The following is a 6527-nucleotide window of genomic DNA, read 5'->3' as shown; positions in this document are numbered from 1 at the left end:
TCTGTACTTGACTTTACTATTTATATTTTGACTAGGTCTAATTTTACTCCATAAAGAAAGGGAACCGTGGTATATTGGCTATTTATTACAAACCCGGAGGTGCCTTAGTGCTATTATAAACTGGTTACCAATGCAATTAGAGCAGTAAAAATAAATGTTTTGTCATACGGGTGGTATACGGTCTGATATACCACGACTTTCAGCCAATCAGCATTCAAGACTCGAACCACCCAGTTTTTAAGGAGCTATACAGAGCCCTCCTCTTTGTTATAAAATACGGGAGGCGCACAGCGACGCGGTAGGGAGCTCAATTTGGCCTCTGCATGCCTTCAAAGGCTCCGCAATTGGAACCGCTGACCACATTTTCGAATCAAGCAGAAATAGCCTTTTATGCACTGATGCCATATAGCCTAAAATAACGAAAGAAAAACTTAAATGCACAAGAATGATACCTTTATGGATTTTTTAAGGTATTGTTTTTTCTTTATTCAACCCGGCCGCCTCCCACCTTCCCTTCGTCCACACAATATATGTATATATATATATATGTATGTGTGTGTGTGTGTGTATATATATATGTATATATATACATATGTATATATATGTATATATATACTCATACAGTGGCAAGAAAAAGTATGTGAACCCTTTGGAATTACCCGGATTTCTGCATAAATTGGTCATACAATTTGATCGGATCTTCATCTAAGTCACAACAATAGACAAACACAGTCTGGTTAAACTAATAACACACTAAAAATGATATGTTTTCATGGCTTTATTGAACACACCGTGTAAACATTCACAGTGTAGGGTGGAAAAAATATGTGACCCTTTGGATTTAATAACTGGTTGACCCTCCTTTGGCAGCAATAAACTCAACATTTTCTGTAGCTGCAGATCAGACCTGCACAACGGTCAGGAGGAATTTTGGACCTTTCATCTTTAAAAAACTGTTTCAGTTTAGAAATATTCTTGGGGTGTTTGGTGTGAACCGCTCTCGAGGTCATGCCACAGCATTTGAAATCGGGTTGAGGTCAGAACTCTGACTGGGCCACTCCAGAAGGCGTATTTTCTTCTGTTGAAGCCATTCTGTTGTTGATTTACTTCTGTGTTTTGGGTCGTTGTCCTGTTGCACCAGCCAACTTCTGTTGAGCTTCAATTGGCGAACAGATAGCCTTACATTTTCTTGCAAAATGTCTTGATAAACTTGGGAATTCATTTTTCCATCGATGATAGCAAGCTGTCCAGACCCTGAGACAGCAAAGCAGCCCCAAACCATGATGCTCCCTCCACCATACTTTACAGTTGGGATGAGGTTTTGATGTTGGTGTGCTGTGCTGTGCCTTTTTTTCTCCACACATAGTGTTGTGTGTTCCAAACAACTCAACTTTCGTTTAATCTGTCCACAGAATATGTTACCAGAAGCGCTGTGGAACAACCATGTGCTCTTTTGCGAACTTCAGACGTGCAGCAATGTTTTTTTTGGACAGCGGTGGCTTCTTCCGTGGTGTCCTCCCATGAACACCCGTGTCCTCCCATGAACACAATTGAATCCATTTTAGAATAAGTCTGAAATGTGAAAGAAATCAAGGGATGTGAATACATTCTGAAGGTACTGTATGTGTATATATATTTTCCCCAAAATATACGGGGCATTGGAAATGATGCAGACAATTACATTGATAGAGGCTTCAATCTATCTGCAATATTAAAGCTGATCTACCCCCTAAAGAAATGTATAATAATAACTGTGCTGACTGGTTTGCTTCTTATAAGGAATTTGATGTAGGGTATAGCATTTGCTTTTGACAATTGAACTTTATTTGTTTATTTTGGTTAGCTTTAATTTTAGATACCTCATTTCAAATATAGGCTAATGTCTATAGAAGAGTCTCCTAAAAAATACAAATGATTTAGACTCTACACACCGATAGCTTTAGTTATTTAAGTTTCCAAATGCCTTTCTCGCATTCATAAATATCAGATGTGGAGGTGATTCTCAAATGAGAAGTTGCAGAGGAGACTGGGTCATTCAAACCAGGCCACACAGAAATTAAGTCTCGGTTTGGTTGAATAATGCTTCAGGCTTAGCAGAGCATTTTTAGAGGCAGAGGAGAGAATGAAATGAGTGCACTGTAGGCTACAAGTGTGGGATCTTAATTTGATCACTCTTTTGTTGCTGACACGTGGTTATATGAGCAGTAGTGCACTCTTCATGTAGTCAAATTTTGGCCAGCTAATAGCATAACCACCACAGTATGTAGGTGTTCCTTCTGTATATACACCCAGAGAAGACTTAAAAGCTGAAGTTGTCTCTAAATGTACCCATATTTTTTACTTGGCCTATTGATTCTAGCAGCAGTGGCAGGTGGGGTTTGTGGTGAGGGGGAGAGAGAAAGAAACCCTTTTGTATTCTTCAGAGAAGAGTAGACCAAGGATTGCTAGTACCCACAGTGCACTTGAGAGAAACTGATAGATCTACTTACATCACTGTCCTCTGCTCACACTGCTCTCTAGACAATTTGAGGAGAAAATTAGGTCAGAGAGGATGAGGTGGGAACTTGAGAGCTCTGTAGACCCACCATAGAGGGACTAAAGAAATCACATAGTCTACTGAAAAATGTGTATACTGTAAATAGCCCATGGAGCTGACTGGATTCTGTATCGGTTTATCTTTGTCTAGCCATTATTGTTAGCAGTAGTACACATTGAAGCACTTTAAAAACCAATACAACTCTTTGGTTTAGAGGTGCATTCTGCTATTTACCTCACTTCATATAATCTGCTTCCTGCTATCACTATTTGGATAAGAGCAGTAAACATCTAGTAACGTTGATTGAGGAAATGGTCTCCTTGTGGAACAGAACAAACACAATAAAACAGGCCCTCAAGATTGTTCAGGTCTTCACCTAATTTTGCTTCAGTTGTTTGAAAGTCAACAAAGTCATGGCATGGCAAAATAAATAAAATGTATGGAATGATATATATATATATATATATATGTATATGTGTTAAGTTTGAATTAAATCAACAATACAATACAAAAACAATACGAATGGCCGCTCCCATCCGTGGATGCTCTGCCCAGTGGGTGAGCTCGGGCCACCCGCCCAGTGATGCCAGCAGCGCGAAGCCCCTGGCCAAAGTGATTTTTCAAGGGCGGGAAGGACCAAGCCTTGCCCGACGCCTGGGTGGACATGGAAGCAAGGGCACCCATAACCACCAGGACCAGCACACAAACCGCTCACAGCGTCAAACCAAAACACAAAACAAAACAAATAACTAAACGCAAAACATACAATAATCACAGCCCCACCCTCACCTCTGATTGGAGGACCTCTAACATTTGTTTGCAAAGCTGTCATCAAGTGTGCAAAGCAGTCATCAACACAAAAGGTGGCTATTTGAAGAATCTCAAATATAAAATATATTTTGATTTGTTTAACACTTTTTTGGTTACTACATGATTCCATATGTGTTATTTCATAGTTTTGATGTCTTCACTATTATTCTACAATACAGAAAATAGTAAAAATAAAGATAAACCCTTGAATGAGTAGGTGTTCTAAAACATTTGACTTGTAGTGTATGTTTAGGCTATGCATTTATCCCAACACTCATTATTAATTCTAACCTTCAGACAGCCACAGATAAATACCATCTTTCCCAGTAAATCATCATTCTAATATTTCCTCTTGCAATACATCCCACCATTCTACCATGGTGTCTCGCTAAGGACTTGAATCTCCCCATCTGCAACATTTCTGCCGAAAATGCCCTGAAAATAAACATTTTACCCAAGATCACAATATTTCCTGTTAACTGACTATGGTCCTTCAAATCCCCCAACAATACAGTTTCAGGTCCTGATGTTATAACATAACAATCATTCTTGGAGCTGACTACCAAAAAAAAGCAACCTATGGACAGTAGCCTACCAAAAGAGAGGCTCTATTGATTCTGTTTCCACGTGACAGAGTCTGCACCGGTCTGACTGTTTGATGCCCCACATACTGAGCGTTCTTTTTGTAGCGATAATTTCACATAATATCTTATATTGAAAATAACAAATTGATCCATCAATTGTTGTTTTGTTTATCAGTTCCTATACCAAATGCCATGGTATTGGGATATCGAAAATCTGTTCCCAACTATCTTGAATTTTATGAGGCTATTGTTCGTGTTCACGCTCGATTTCTTCTCTTGTGGAAAAAAACAAGGGCAAGGACAAACCTCTGTCATAAATTCATTCTGAATAGAAGAGGTGACACAGAAGGGCATGCGAAATGTGATGATCAGTCACTGTACAGTAAGTGGTAGGTGTGGAGGTCCATAATGTAATGAATAGCTGTGAGTGTTTTACAAAATGTGAGACATATGCATTATAATCCTTCAACACTGACACAATAAAAAGAACAAGCACAAGATAACCCTCTATTTGATTCATTTCGGCTAGTCAGACTTCCACAAACTTGCTTTCGTAGCCTAATTTGTCAGATAGTGTGTTTGTATTGGCAGGGCTTGAACTTGGCTCTCTCCCCAGGGTTCATGGGAGTTATATAAATGAGTTCATTAAAAGTTGGGCAGAGGGTTATTAGGAAGTGAATATTTATCCTTAAAGCTGTATCAACCCATTCACTTACCTACAGTAGTCCTCTTTGACACTAGGGCCCAGCTTGACCCTGTCCATACAAAGTCTGCATTGCCGCACACACTGTAACGCTGCGTGCACACAGGATGCTCATTACATTGGCGTACGGTACATTTTGCGTAATCGTCGCAATCCTTGTGCCTTATTAATATAATAATATAATATATGCCATTTAGCAGATGCTTTTATCCAAAGTGACTTACAGTCATGTGTGCATACATTCTACGTACGGGTGGTCCCGGGGATCGAACCCACTACCCTGGCGTTACAAGCGCCATGCTCTACCAACTGAGCTACAGAAGGACCGCGCTACACGTTAGCACCTTCTGCAGTGGCTTATCTACTTTCTTTCTGATACCACACTGCAAAGCAACGCGCAAGTTGGAAAAACCCAACACCTGTGACATTCTGCGCACACCACAACCTGGCAGATGAGTAGCAACTGTGCAGATTGCCTCTGAAATTAATGATCTTCATGACCAGAGCTCACTGGTTAGTGATGCTGGACTGGCGTGGTATGACTGTCCGCCGGATGGCTCAAGGTGGGATTCACAGCTGCCCTCAAATAACCTCTCACAGTGCTATAAAAGATTTACTCAACCCAAGATAAAGGCTGCGGTCGGGTATCCGGGCAGGTGGCACTCTCAGGATACAGTAAACACACACACACACACGTGATAAACTCACACATATGCCTACGCACACACACACACACACACACACACACACACACACACACACACACACACACACACACACACACACACACACACACACACACACACACACACACACACACACACACACACACACACACACACACACACACACCCAAAGGCCAGGACAACTGAGCCAGGATTAAATGTGGCATTTTGGTTCTCCTGAAGGACTTTTCCCATGTGTAACATGCTCCTCTGCCGTTATAAAATGTCATGTGTGGTTTTCAGGTACAGAGAACTAGAGCTAGCTGTCAGCTTACAGGAGAGCCATCAAGCCTTGTACATGAGGCTAGAAACACAATGGATTTGTTACTGGGAATCTCCTGTATGAAGAGACAAGGATCTCTTTGTGTATCTCTGGGCTCAACGGCACCTGTTTACGTAGATAGGTCTGGCTCCCCTATAAAACTGGGCCACATAGAGCTGAAGGACATCTGTGCTAATTTTGACTTCCTCATTGGAGTCCCTCTCTGTGCTCTTGTGAAGTCTGTGTAAGTTCATAGCTAATATCTTCCTCCTAAATCCTTGCTCTTGGTTTATATCACTCATAATACTTTAAGTGCTGACCATAAGACGCAGTGATGATAAAAACATGCATACAGCCTTAATATGCTAATGAGTCTTTGACCTGCACTGCGTTCCAAAGAGAAATGATGAGTGGGTCAGTGGCTAAATAAAGAAAATCAGGGAACTAGAAAAGGCCTCAGCAGAGAGAGGCTCAGGCTGGACTAATCTGTTCTACTTCTATTCTTAGAGTGTCGCAGCAGGCTAAAGAAATATGAGAGACCCACACAGGGACAGCAACAGGCGCTGTTAATTTAGAGGGTCACGGGAGAGACCAGCACCCCCCAACGGGTTACTGGGTACCAAGGGTGATTTTAATCATATAAATAATAATAATAAAATAAAATGAGTGTGCAGAAAAGCTACCCAGCTAACAACATTTTTGTAATGTAGCACATAATGTTCCCCTAATGTTTGAGTGTCCAGTTTTTCGTTAGTTAGGTGGAACATTCTATCTATGTTATCAAAAACCTTCTAAGAACATTTGTAGCATGTTTTGGTGGTAAAGTTAGGAGAATATTGCCTTAATGTCAAACATAAATGATCTACAACGTGGTTACCATTTTCTAAGAATATACAACAGTAATGTC

The sequence above is a fragment of the Oncorhynchus keta genome, chromosome 2, assembly GCF_023373465.1.
Source record: "Oncorhynchus keta strain PuntledgeMale-10-30-2019 chromosome 2, Oket_V2, whole genome shotgun sequence".
NCBI classification, from domain to species: domain Eukaryota; kingdom Metazoa; phylum Chordata; class Actinopteri; order Salmoniformes; family Salmonidae; genus Oncorhynchus; species Oncorhynchus keta.
The sequence above is the reverse complement of the archived record's forward strand: the minus strand, read 5'-3'. Positions refer to the sequence as shown.